This window comes from Coturnix japonica, chromosome 1 (genome assembly GCF_001577835.2).
Source record: "Coturnix japonica isolate 7356 chromosome 1, Coturnix japonica 2.1, whole genome shotgun sequence".
In the NCBI taxonomy this organism is placed as follows: domain Eukaryota; kingdom Metazoa; phylum Chordata; class Aves; order Galliformes; family Phasianidae; genus Coturnix; species Coturnix japonica.
The window spans coordinates 60,227,053-60,241,163 of NC_029516.1; the positions used below are offsets into that span (position 1 = coordinate 60,227,053).

At 39.9% G+C, this 14,111-nt stretch overlaps 1 protein-coding gene across 3 annotated transcripts in view; it reads left to right on the plus strand.

Annotated features, from left to right (window-relative positions):
• Nucleotides 1-14,111, plus strand: part of SOX5 (SRY-box transcription factor 5) — a 628,709-nt gene that overhangs the window by 73,858 nt on the left and 540,740 nt on the right. Inside the window, exon 2 of one of the 3 annotated variants that reach the window (XM_015868595.2) lies at nt 249-462. The exons of the other annotated variants lie outside the window; for them this stretch is intronic. The gene's annotated coding sequence lies outside the window, so the exon portion shown is untranslated. The remainder of the gene's footprint in view (nt 1-248; nt 463-14,111) is intronic. 3 annotated transcript variants of the gene reach the window in all.

Consider the following 14,111-nt stretch of genomic DNA (forward strand, 5'->3'; position numbering starts at 1 on the left):
GAATTTAGCCACGTGGCTGTTAACCAAGGTCCTGTTTACCAGTCATGGCAGGGCCAGTACTGGCTATAGATGGCACCTCCATCCTCCCTCAGACACCTTTTATCCTTCCCCATGCTAGTCCCGACTCAGGGGAACCAAGTGAGGGAAATCTAAGCAGAGTCCTGGGAAACAGCATGGGGAAATGGGGAAGGTTTTTTGGTTTTAACTCTTAACTTACCAACAAAAAGTCTATCCTGACTTCATTTCAGAGGACAAGTAGAGGCTGAATTGCGTCTGTCCCAGAAGAGCCATGTATTAAGTCTCTGCAATCAGTGACAATTCTGACTTGGGAAATGGGCACAAGCTGGTTTTTCCAAGTGATCAGCACAGTTTAAAAGATTTTCAAAAGCAATTGCAACAGCTTGAGAGCATCCACACAGGAAGTTACAGCTCATCTGGTGCATGGCAAACCATGAAGCTGTGGTAAGTCTGTCTTACCATCATGTCTTCAAATGCTTTGTTAGATGCATTTATCCTGAGTGCATTAACATTCATTTTCTGTAATGTTGGGTTTAGGCATAGTGCAACTGAGTGATGAAGGCAAAGATAGTCTAAAAGACTATTCCTAAGAAGTAAGTAACAATAAATCAGAGCTTGAATGCTTTTATATTCTCTTTATTTTTATTTTTTTGCCAAATACTACTTCGACTATAATAACACCTAATTATGAAATTCAGCTGTTACATAGTGCTTTTTACTCACATATTTCAGGTACTTTATCAAAGAGGTAAGTTACGATTATTGCTATTTTCTGGGTGGAGACATGACAACAGAAGAGGTTAAGGCCACTCACCCAAGCAAAGATCAAGCTGGAATAATGTATGTGTATGCTTTTATTCTGGGTCCAGTATGTTCCCTACTGAATCTTAATATCATTTTTATGAACGTGAAATTTTGAAGAGTTCTTAGTAAAGGATTAAATTGAGGATTTGCTGGTTGTTTGGAGGATCAGAGCTGAACCTAGAGGTCTCCAAGAGTCAGAGTCCAAGAGTAGACTGATGGGAAACATAGGTCTGTCGTCTCGTCCGATCTGCTCTATTCCCTCTCCTCCATTGGGAAACATGCCTGTGGAAGCATGTGCCATGTTTTCCCTTTTTTCTTGGCTTTGCTTTTGGCCTAAGAAAAAAAACGGTGGAGGTAGAAACTCTACTTAGGCCCACTCTCAGTTCCTGACCTGGTCTGGATTACTTACAAATTTCTGCACAAGATTCTGTCCTGCTCTTTGTGGAAGCCAAATGAGGCCCTAACAGAAGTGTACATTATATAAGGAAGTATCTTCCATGTTTCTGAGTGTCTTGTTTTTATGTTTGGAAACAAGGTTTGGAATGATTTTTATTTTCTGCATAAAATCAATAATTCTTCCACATGTTGAGGAAGAGACCTATTTAAAGACTGGAAGAAATTACCCCAATGGCTTCATGATGCAGCCGCTCTTAAAAGAGGTAGAATTATTTCTGGAGAGCTGTCATAAAGAAATCAGAGCTTTAATGCATGATTTATGTAACTCAGAGAAGGTGCCATAAGTAGTCAGATGCAAGGTGAGGTCAGTGGTAGGACAAAGAGTTTACAAATCCTGCTCTATGCTCTTCGGTGCCTGTAGATTTACAGTAGCTTTTGTTTCATGGTGCCTTTGTTTTTTATAGTATGATCATTTCCATACAAGCTACTGGGAAAAAAATTGCAAAAGGTTTCAATATACAGTAGTTAATTACTATATTACAAGCTCTAATTAAATTCTTGGAGATTCTGCACAGTATGATGTTCATGCCAAGAGGGACATATCCTGTCCTTAAGTGAATACATGTTCTTGTCAAGTTAACTTATCTGCATTTTACTCACATGAAATATTCCTCATCTCTTGCTTCTTGACACACGTGACTGATAAATGTTTTAAAGGCACACTTAACATTGATATTTTTGTCATAGGAAATGACAATGACTTCAATAATTCCCAGACTATATTTTATATAAAGTGACACACCATGTGATGGCAGACTCCCCAGACTTTAATGTAAGCCACACACTGGTAAGAATATGTATTGCATCAACACTTGGTCTTTGTGTGGTGCAGACCTGCACTTGCAGTGTTCTTGCCACGTGTTGGTTGTTAAACGTAAAGAGTGTTAATATTAAAACACAGCTTTTGGATGCCACGGGGGCTGAAAAAAGTCTGTCAGCATTCAGTTTTCTTTGAGGCATTTACGGAAGAAGGTTGTTTCTTACTTTCTTGTAATCAAGTCATCTGAGAAGGCAGAAACAGTCGAAAGATATTTAGATGATTATCATGTCATTTGCAGATTTAAATGAAGTATTAAATAGAATTTTATGAATTCTTTTACACTTTAACAGATCTGTCAGGGTCACAGGTAGGTTTGTTGTTTTTTGTAATTCTGGTTCTAGATAAAGATGTAAGTCCTTGTTACATGTGTGGACAAATCTATCTCAAACATCTTTACTCCCGAGAGAACTTCTGTATTCAAAAACCAATAATTTTCTTTTCACACTGAAATAGATGGGAACGATCGTTCTGCTTGACCTTAGAGTTCTGTTAGATCAGATGTCTCCAGGAATTATATGTGTGTGTATAGCTTAATGACAGCAAGACTCAGCTGAATGAGCTTTGTATTGGCCTCATAATTCATTTAATATTAAACGTTTATATTATATCATGTCAACACTCATTCTGAATTTGGCCCTGATTCAACTTAAACACCTGGCTACTTTTAAGGACTTTATTGAGCACTTACTCAAACGATTACAGCTAGGCGCTTGCTGAATGTGGGCCTGTTTATGTCACAATTAAATACTAATACAGTATTAAAAAAGTATGTTATACTGTCAGGAAGCAGATGGACTTGCAGGTACAGTATTAACATCTACCTGATAAACTGTATCTTCATTTGAAAATACTATGGAACACTGCTGGGCAGCCAAGCGTCAGGTCTTGATTATGCTCATGTTATGTGGGAAGAAGTAGTTTGTGTGCTTAGCACAGCCTATCCCAGGCTTGGTTAAAAATGTTCTCACGTTCTTTGACGCTTCATTTTGACTTGTCAGATGGATCAGAAGTAAGCTTTGGACTCAGAGCTTACTCAGAGCAGCTCAGAGCTGCTCGAAATTGCTTTGTTCAGTTTATGATGGTGCACAGTGCTGAGCAGAGCGTTAGTGAGAAGCATGTGCAGTCTGTGTGATTAGAGGATTGTTTATTTATGTATTTTATTTAGTTGGTCTTTCTTTTCCCATACTGGTACCCATACAAGTTTTTGGTTTATTTCAGTAATTTTTTTTCTACACAGCATGGTTCACAAGGGACAAGTTCTACCTTTGAAGTTAATTTTGATGACAATATCTTGTTTTATAATACATTGCCTTCCATGCTGGAGACAGCAGGCCAAATAGGCTTACCTTATGACGGTGAATAGATAAATGGCATTCTGTCATGAGCAAATGAAGTAGAGTTTGACCTGTTCTAATATACTCAGTATTTATGCAGCGAAGTGTCCTCATAGGTGTGGAAAAGCTATCACAGAAATCTCATGAATTGGTGAGAATTAGCTAAGGATATGGGATCTGTGTTATAGAATCATAGAATTACCCAGGTTGGAAAAGACCTCGAAGATCATCAATTCCAACCACATCCTAACCATAATACCCTTTGCACAGACAACTGCTTTAAAGAATTGAATGTCTGCTTTTTTTTACAGGGAATTTACTTTTTGCCTTTTTCTGATGTAGGGCAAGAATTTTGGAGAAATGAATTGCTCTCTTTTGTTCATCAGATTCACTTCATAGTTTTTATTGAACGCAAAAAGCCTTACATCATTTCTGTTTCTGTTGGGTCAAGCTGAAAGCAAGCCAAGTCAAGAGGGTTACACTGATTTAAATGCCAGTGTGTTGATTTGTGAAAGTTGAAGTGCTGGCCCATTGTACTTTTCAATAACCTTTCAAAACCAGCCCAACGTTCTTGTCTTTTTCTGATTCAGAATGAGAAGAGAAGCTTTCACAAATTTTCACTTAAAAAAAAACACCCAAAAACAAAGCACTAAAAAGCCCACCCTCCCAGAAGTCAAGTCTAACCTTGAGAGAAAGGGAGCACTCCAGAGCAGTTCATAGCCCCGAGGTTAAGGTGCTCCCTTCAGACATGTGGAATCGCAGTTCAGGGTTCTGATCTGAGGCAGGGATTTGAACTCACAGCTTGGGTGAGCATCCGCCTTGCTGGCCTGTGGCATGTTTGGGGGCTGGCTTATTCTGTTTCCTTCAACTCAGTTATTATGGATTTCTGCAGTGTTGCTAGTGAAGCTAGTCAGTTTCCATTAACAACATTTTCAATTAAAATGCATTAAACTGAAAAAGTTGGAATAAGTACTACGGCTGGGTAAATTCTGGTTTGTGGAGAAAATGCAGCAGAGACAGAAGAACTGCAGCAGCTGAACAAGTAAATCATTTTAGGCTGTGAGGAGCAGACTCTTAGACCCACTGGGAATCCTTTGAACTTCAGTAGAAGGGGCTGGGATCTACAGTAGCAAACTGCCTTGCAGGGCTGTCATCTGCAAATTGAATTTTTGCTGTAGGGAAGAATCAGCACTAGAAACATATGTAACATGTGACCTTTGATTTTATTATTTCTTGTTACACTTCCATAGTCTTTTTTTTTTTTTTTTTTTTTTTGTTACTGATTTTATTTGGGAGGAAGTATTTTCCCTGGTTTTCCAGTTCAAATAGTATGTAATTTCACTGCAAATGTAGTATTGCATCCTAGATGTCTGCAGAATAGTTCTTTTTCCCCTTAAAAATGGAAGCTGTTTGCCCCAGTAGAGAGAAATGCCACTGTCAGGATTAGCGATCCTCAGTCTGCGTTCTGTTGTAGCACAGCATCAAATAGATCAGTTCCCTTTGCTCGGAGTCATCTGTGTTGAAGAACTGCCTCGCAGAGCAAGGTGGCATGACTTGGAGGTTTCAGGGGAAGAGAACAGCTCATTTTTGTCAGGCGTGATCTGGGGTTTTGCTTTTTCATGAGTCAAAACACTTTGGAAGATTTCAATCGATATCTGTGCTTCTTAAATCAAGCCCTCTACCCCATGCTACTGGCCTTTACTGGTGATGATAATCCTGATTTACAGCTGAATGTTGTCAGCTGTCCATGGGTGGTGGTGTTTCTTTATTGTGTGTGCAGAGTCTCACGTGGTAGGTCTATGGTTTTGCCTGAGGACTCTTAAGGAGTAATGAAATACAAATGATGTCCAGGAGTAGTGATTTATCCTCCTGTTATAATACCTGTGAAATTGTTGGACCTAACTGGGAGCTTTGGCATAGCTGCCTTAAGTTATGACAGACTTAATCGGAAGCTTTTCCTTTCTGTTCTCATTTATCTTTCCTTTTTCCTTTTTCCTTCCACTTTCAGTACTTCTTTATTGACACGAATTACTGCCATGCTCCAAACCTTTTTTAGTTTTGTCTTTCGAACCCATTGTTCCCTGTTTCAAGTAAAGCATTTCACATGAGGTCTATATTCAAAGTGAGCACATATGATAAAACAAATTGTTTCAACACTTGCTTGCAAGGCCAATAAAAAGAGATGCTGTAGTGCAAATTACCCTTGCAAATGCTCTCTAAAAAGCTAATAACATTTTTTTCCCTGAAAGGATAGTTCCCAGCCATAAGGAGAGTTTCTCTTTCATGTTCATTTGCCACACAGATTTATAAAATGATCCCAAATCCTTGCATAGGCTGTGAGGGATTGCAGCTTTGAACCGCTGAATTGGAAAAGCTATTAATGGAAGAGGAAAAGTTTTCAATTTCAGTCAGATGGTCAGGACGGTATAAACTCATCCCTCCAAGTTTTGGTGCATGATGGAAAGCTGTGGCTTCTTTGTTGATAATTTTCATAGCAAGACTCACAAGTTTTTCTGTTTAAAGGAATGAAATGAGATGATAAGAATGTAAGGAAAAATCATTAACATGTTCACCGCTTTTTTTTTTCTCTCTTCCCTCCCCCCCCCCAAGTATAAACAGTAATTTTAATTTACTTTCTGTAGAACATGGTATAATTGGAAACTTTTCAAAAGCAGAATATTAGGCAAGTGGTCAAAATCTTCAGGGAAAAAAAAAAGGTCCAAGCATTCTGCATTGGAGCTTGTCTTCCATGCAGGCATGTGGGCAGCACCAGGGATGTTCATTTCCCTGTCAGATTTGGGTGCTGGTGTGATGTTTGCCCTCTGTACAATCCATCACAGCATGCAGAGACAGCCCAAGCAGCTGGGGGTGGGAGATGGTTACCTAGACCCCAGTATAAGCAAACCGCATTTCCAAACCTATAAAGACTCTGGAATTTTTCCTTGCAATGTTTTCCAGCTATGCACATCTCTCTTTTATCATTGGACTTGTGATGGCTCAGTGATTATATAGTACTTCAGAAATAGGAACATGGCCAAATTACTTCTCCTTCATGCCATTTAGACAGAAGGCTTTCATAAAAATTAAACAGTAAGTAACTCATGTGAAATTGCACCTTGCACTTACTACTTTTAGTGGTGCTGGGGTGAGTGATACTCTGAAAGTCAGTAATTGGAATATGTCTGAATGAATGGCTTCCAACAGCTTCTCTCGTAGTGCCCCTGCTTGCCCAGGGTAGGTTGGAAGGAAGATTCCTTCCACGGGCAGAGTTTTCACACACTCTCCTCTTCTGCCTGGCCTCCCCCAGTGGCTGAGAAGTGCACCGGTTACCAGTCATCGGGCTTGCAGCACAGACGTACAGGCTCCAATCAGGTACCCAGGGGTAGCAGCGCCCTGTTGCTTCCAACCTCACTTGGATTTGAAGTAGAGGTACTGAAGACTTGCTAGTATGAAGCTCCGTAGACTCACTTTGCGTACACCGAGATAGATGAGACTGGCAAGGGTAACTGCTGTTTCCCCTCTTTTAACAGTTTATAGCATCCTTTTGAAGCATAACATGTGGTGCTGTGTTCTTCTGCAGGAGCCAGTCCTATCTCCTTCCCCCACTTCCTTTCTGTTGTTGTTCTGGTAACTGACCAGTTATCGCATTTATGATCTTTGTAATTGAAACTGAGCAAGCCTGTGGCAGGTAAGCCCCGCATATGTGTGTGCTTGCTCTGATTTCTCAGCCCTAAAACCACAACCCTTCCCCCTCTCCCAGTAACAGCAAACCCTAAGCCCACATAACTCGCAGAAGCCTGGTGCTAGTGTATATTTGATTTTGTTTGCAAGCTTATCTTGTGACCGGCTCTCAGCGTGGGAAGAAGCAGGGAGTGGGGGAGATGGAGAGAGAGTTGTTGCAACATATTTTAACATATGTGCTTTAGGCCTCTTGGTGGACTCCCTCTTGGGAAGAGGGGAGGGAGCATGCCCCTAAGCAGTTGGTTGGCTTTGCTTGTTTCTATAGCAGCCTGAATGAGAAAAATCATGTTTTAACACTAATATATTCAACCAAAAAAAAAAAAAAAAAAAAAAACACACCAAAAAAAAAACCCTTAACAATTACAGGAAGAGGCTTTTTTATTATTATTAAAGAAATTGCATTAAAGATGAATGAGCATATATTGGAATAATTATGTTTTAAGGTGTGTAACATTAAAAAGTACTGAACGGAATATCGACTGTTTTGTAGGAACAGTAATAATGAGATTTCTGTCACCTAATCTTACAATAATTGGGTTATTACTATGCAAATGAAGGTATTACTTAAAAAAAAAAAAAAAGAAAAGAAAAAAAAGAGGTAAGCCAGATCCTTGAGGCAGCCATTTATCCATCCTTAAAGCTGTGCTGTTGATTCCCTTCAACCTGAAGATCTTTTATTTTTTTTTAACAGTTTGGTAGATGCTAATTTCATTATTTTTTCACCCATGTTTCCTACAAGAATGTATTTGTTCTCCCCAGGTAGCAGATGGGAAGTAGCGGGTTTTGTATATTTTCCAGTCTCTTGTGGATTCCTTTAGGAATAATCTGATCAAATAGCTATGATTATTACCTTTTTTGTCTCCTCTTTGAAATAAAATAATGACTTGTATCTTTTACCGGAGATCTTTATGGCAGAATCACAGTGAATATACATAAATTATTTTTATCCTTCTTTCCCTTTGGTGAGGGATAACTGAGCAGCTTGTTGTAATGTTCTTGATTTCTACTAGTTAGGAAAGTTTACTTGCTGGCAGGTTACTGGCCCTGAAGAGGAACTGAAGAGTGCTCAGTATTTGCATTTATGAGTTTAAGACTCTTGATATCCAACCTGAACCTTCCCTGGCGCAAATTAAGGCTATTACCTCTCTTCCTACTGCTGTTACCTGGGAGAAGAGACTGATCCCCACCTCACTACAACCTCCTTTCAGGGAGCTGTAGAGAGCAGTAAGGTCTCCCCTGAGTTCCTCTTCTCCAAGCTGAACAATTCCAGTTCCCTCATCCACTCCTCATAAGTCTTGTGCTGCAAAACCCTTCACCAGCCTCTTTGCCCTTCTTTGGACATGCTCCAGGGCGTCAGTGTCTTTCTTGTTACTGGATCTGCCAGAGGCCTGATGGTATTTGCTCTGTCCCTGTTTGTTAGAGGTAATATTTAAGATCGGGCTGCTGAAGGGAATTTTCTTGTCTCACTCTATTAGTTTCTTTGTAATGCATAATATTTGTAGAAACTTTGTTTGTAGGAAAAAAATGTTCTCATAGAGTCCTTCTGAAGAGTGTATTGCTGCACTGTGAATGCTGTGTTTATCTGTGTAAGTTCAGACCAGCCTTGCACAGTGCTGCCTAGACATGCTACAGTCACACTTCTGATGGCAGAGTACACATCCCTTAGGAGGTGCTGAACACTTGGAACTCCCACTGACTTCACTGCTCCCAGTTTTTGGTTTTTATCAGCTGTGCAGATGTGCTGCTTCACCAGACCAGAATGTTGCTTCCTCTGTCAGCAGTTTACTCAGGAAAGCAATGAAAGATTTAGCAGTTGGATTTCAGGTAATTATAGTGTGTTACTCCATTGCAAACTCTTTTGTATTGCCTCCCTTAGCATTCTTCCCTGTGAGTTCATGGTGACTCTTGCATTCTTCCTTTTTGATTCACTCTGTACTGTAGCCTATTCTTATAATACTTAGTTTTAACACTTTAAGCCTTTTTTTTATTTTATTTTATTTTATTTTATTTTATTTTATTATTATTTTTTTTTGCCTTTTCCCCCCTCAGTGCTTGACCCCCAGGAAAGGTAGTGGAGTGTAGTCAACCATTATGGGCACAGAATTACCACCTGGGTCCCTAGCAGACAGCAGCTTAATCTCTCCTAATTTTCTGTCTTAGTAGTACAAGTGGGAGGTAATTGCATCTAAAATTTACCTACTTCACAGATAGTTGATGGAAGCGATATTACCTCATTATTTACCTACTTAAAGTATGGCGTGAACATCAGCATACTGAAGGCGCACTTATTGATTAGCAGACATAAATTAATCAGGATTTTTAAGGTGATAGGTTTCGTGAATTAGTAACATGAACGATGCTGTATAATTTTAGAAAAATGTGCTTTGATAAGTCTCTTGATCTTTCAACACTGCAATATTTTGCATTACTTATAGCCTTTAACACAGAAATAAAAATAGTAGTTTTGACTTACTGCCCGCTATAGGGGAGGCATCTGTGTGATACAAGTTATTGCCGGTTCGTACCTCATGACACCAATAACTCCCTCAGCATGTACTGCTGGTATCATTTGTAAAGGAGAAATCTTGGTGAAAGCTGTGAACTTCCACGATGTCCCTGAACAGAAAAACAACAGACTACACATTAACAGTGGTGAGAGGTCACATGTAGATGTTCCTGGGTACCTGCCATCCATCCAAGAGAAAGATGTTAAGCTACTAGGGGTATACAAAGAGGTAAAGTCCTTTTATTGGCTTCTAACTGACATTTTTTCATATGCTCAGTGTATTAATTTTAGTGTGATTAACAGCTCTGGAACAAACTGAGCCATTGACCTCATGGACCCCAGGTTGTTTGCCTTAGTGATCAGGAAGACTCTGCCTGCTTAGCTGAGTGTACCTGAAAAAATAAATCCCACAGCCGTGAACTTAGTTTACATTCGAGTTGCAACAGCGTAGTGTAAAACAAAATTCACCATAATGGAAACAGCAAGTTGTTCAGAAAGGAGAACTTGTGTAATTTCTTCCTGGAAGGGCCATACAAAGCATCCACTTGGCAACCTCTAATCCTTTGCTTCACCATTGCTCCATAGAACAGTTGTGGTTGGAGTAGCTGCAGTGAAATGATATGAAACCAATTTCCAAAATTTACAGTAAAAATAAATAAATAAAAATGAAACTGTTTGAAGCTCAAAAAGATGATTCTGTTTAAAATTTCATTTTAACACATACGCATTCTGCCCTGGTGACTGCTGGTGGCTGCCAGGAAGTTCTCAAAGAAATCTGCCAAATGTCTAGTCTGTGGAACAGACAGGAGTGCTGGAAAAACAAAAAGTCCAGGGAGTTGTAGGGTTCTTTCTCCATTTTTTTGCAGAAGGAGTTTTGGACTGCTCATATTAATATGTGTCAAGCTTAAATTCTCACTTTCTACCCATTTGAATAAAACCTCCAAACCTTTACTGAGCGTGTTTCTTCCCATACAGTTACAGGCTGAGAACAGGTCAGCGTACTTCAGAAAGCTGTATACCACAGAGCTGATGACTGGAGAGGACAAAAAAGAATTCCTTAGAAAGGAACTGACATTTAAGTGACTACTTAGTATGCTTTGGCTAGTACTGCCAGTGTGAAAGTCCATGGTGTGAAATTCCTGTGGGATAACTAGCCAGACAGGACCATCTTCTGGCCCTGGAGCCAGATGAGACTGAACATCCAGAGGGGGAAGGGAAGGTCTTCAAGTAAGTATGTGCCTTGGGGAGTAGAGAGGTGAATACAGAAGACAGAAGGGAAGGTAGCTCAAGGACCTATGCGGGTACTTAAGTTTATTGTTGATTTGCTCGTTTTAGCTTGCTATTGGTTTCTTGGAAGTTGTTACATACCATTTGATAACCATTATTTCTAGCAAGCATGAATGTGATCTATAACAAACCAAACTTGTCGGCAGTTTAAACATCCATGTGGAAGGAGTGACGTTTCACTGTTTTTATGTGAAAGCCCATGTTGATTTTTGTGAATCTGGTGTTGAGGAGTCCATGTGCCCAAACAGATTTTATGGCCTTTTCTAGTGCCTTTAGCTGTTACTCCCCGACAATTCTATTAGTTGTTTTATAGTCTGTCTCTTTTTCTAAGGCAAGTGAAGGAAAAAAACGTCCCCAAATGTCCCATCAGCATGTCTGAAAGTCACTGCTGAGGAGTCTTCAGAAACAGACGGAAAAAGGTTTTACCGGTTTTAAGATGAAGTAAAACTGGCTGAACTGTGTTTAGATAGAACAAGATTGGTTGGGAATGAGATGTGGGAGTCGTCAGCACAGAGGTGGTGAATTGAAGCCATCATTCCTCAATGGTGTGAAAATACAGAACTATAATGCATATAATTGCTCAGATACTACAGGGACATTAAAAATACACAGTATTTTATGTAGCATAGCAATTTATAAGAATGCAGTAGCAGTTAGTGTGAGGGTAGTGGGGAAACCCTATAATTATTTGGGACGTGATGTTAATAGATCCAATAGTAAGCTGACATGCAACTCTAAATAATTCATTTTGTTTTACTTTCTGCTGGTTTTGTTGGCCTCTCTCTCTTATCTCCCTCTGTGTTTTTAATTTTAAACTCCATCATCCCTTTCCTTTTTCTCTTACTGTTGGGTGATTTCACCCTCTTGTGCGGTGGCAGGCAGATGGCTCTCTCTGCAAATAATATTTAATGTTCTTCTCTCACTTGGCCACTGAGCAGTGTTGTAGCAGTAGGGCAGTTGAACTCGCTGTGTGAGGAGTATTAACACACTTGGCCTCTTCTGGTGTAGAGTTTGTGATTCCAGGCTTACTTATCATCATGCTTTTTCCCAGGAGACCATGCAAAACACTTGCTGAGGCACCAGGTCAGCTGTTAAAAGCTAATTCTCAAATGGGTTCAGCTCTCAGTCCATATGTGGATAACCTATAAGTGGGAGTAATTTAGACATTTAACCAGATAAAAATCCATGCTGCAAACCAAATGAAGATGTTATTATAGAGTCATGACGCATTGTTTTTGTGTGTAGCCAGAGATATTGGTATATCTCAAAGGGAGGAGATATGTAAAGGTACAAAAGTTTGTAGATGTAACCTGAATAAATAAAATGCTGTTATTTTAATTTCAACATCTGGTTGAAAATATTTATAGATGGTGTAGGATAACGTCCTTCCGACTACAATTCTGGAAGGTGTAATGAGTGGAAAGTAATTTCTGTCAACTTCAGATTTCTCTGAACTGAGCAAAGTGTGAGGAAAGACTCATCAGGGATAGCGAGAGAGAAAATTAGAGTTAGCATCGTAAGCATGGTGAATTTTTTGCCCCTGTTTGTTGGTTGGGGCTTTTGTCCTTCTCCCCCCTTTACAAAACTGACATCTTCTTGTAAGTGTTCATGCAAAACTTATTTCAGTTTCATGCTGTGTAGTTTCATGTCCCTTTAGTTTCCCTTACAGTTCAGTCTATGAATAAAACACCCTCAAACGAAACTCAGCTGAAACCACTACATTTTGCATAGTTTCCACCAAAAACCATAAATTGACCAAAGTTCACTCTAAATTTGGCCTGGGTACACCTAAACATTACTGTGGCCTTAAATTTTCTGTAAAACTGTTCCTGAATGCCTTAGATTTCCTTATAATGTGACTTCTCGGGATGTAGGGTTTTGGTTTCGACCTACAAAATTGCTTAGCCTCCCCTGAAACATCTGTCTGCAGTGAATCTTTCTTGCATGATTTGTTAAGAAAGACAATAAACTGAAAAGCAAAAAAGGAAGCTTAATATGTGGTGTGTATTTCAGGTTGCGTTTGTTTTCTTTCAGTAAATGTTAGTTCAGTTTGTTTCTTCACAGCATCTTTCTGAGCAGTGGCGATACCATGCATCCACTGGTGGCCTTTTCTCTTTGTTCTGGGAAAAAAATAGCTTTACCAGTGCTGTTGGGGGATTTCTTTGGCAGTAATTCAGTATATTACAATATTTCAGTCCAAAGTCAGAACTTTAATCTTAGCCTGTTCCTCGCGTAGGGAATTAGTACCATTTTCATCTGAACTTTGTTAGAAGCTTTACCTCCACTGTTTTCTTCAAACCAGAGAAACAGCTTATGATTTAGACTGGATTTACAGTTTAGGAAAGGTGAGTATCGCATCCGACTCTTGCAAAACATCAGTATCCAGACCTTGATGTTAGGTGGGAACAACAGCCTAAGTCAGAACTGAAATCCTCCTCCTGACCCATTTGCCTCTATTACATTAATAACTGTCATTTATGTTACATCTTTCATCACGCTGAATATCCAAGCAATTTACAAACACGTGCCTCGATTCCTCAGAGAAATCTGCAGTTAGTCAGGTTTAAATTTGTCTGGGGTCACTGAGGTTAATAACTCAATTCCTTCAGAAGGTGCCGTGGTTTTAATGACGGCAGCCCTCAGGACCTCTGAGGCTGCCCTGCCGAGCCGACCACCTCTGCCTGCAGGGTGCTTGCAGCAATGTGCTGGCATGCTGACCGGCACCGCGCAGCCCAGTGGGAAGAGGGCTACGTAAAGAATTAGCCACACCTGCTGCAAGAGCTTCCCCCCTTTACAGTGACCATCCACCATCATACTGACCCATCTGATGCTGCTCTCAGAGATGTGGGTGGGTCAGGTATTGTGGTAATTGGGTATGTTTGTGTGCTGTGGGTTTTTATTAAGGGGAAAAAAAAAAGAAGAAAGAACAGGGAAGGAGAGGGAAACTGACAGAACCATAGTGCTTTCTAAACTGAGCTTTGGATGTAACTTACCTGTTTGGCCTTATTCTAATGGTTCCAGGGAATGATGATTTTAAATTGGTGGAAGGACTGAGGGCATTTATGAGCCACGGTGACTTCAAAAATAGATATTTATGCAGATGAGCGTAATGTGTGCATGCTGCTATTCACTACTGCCTAATTCC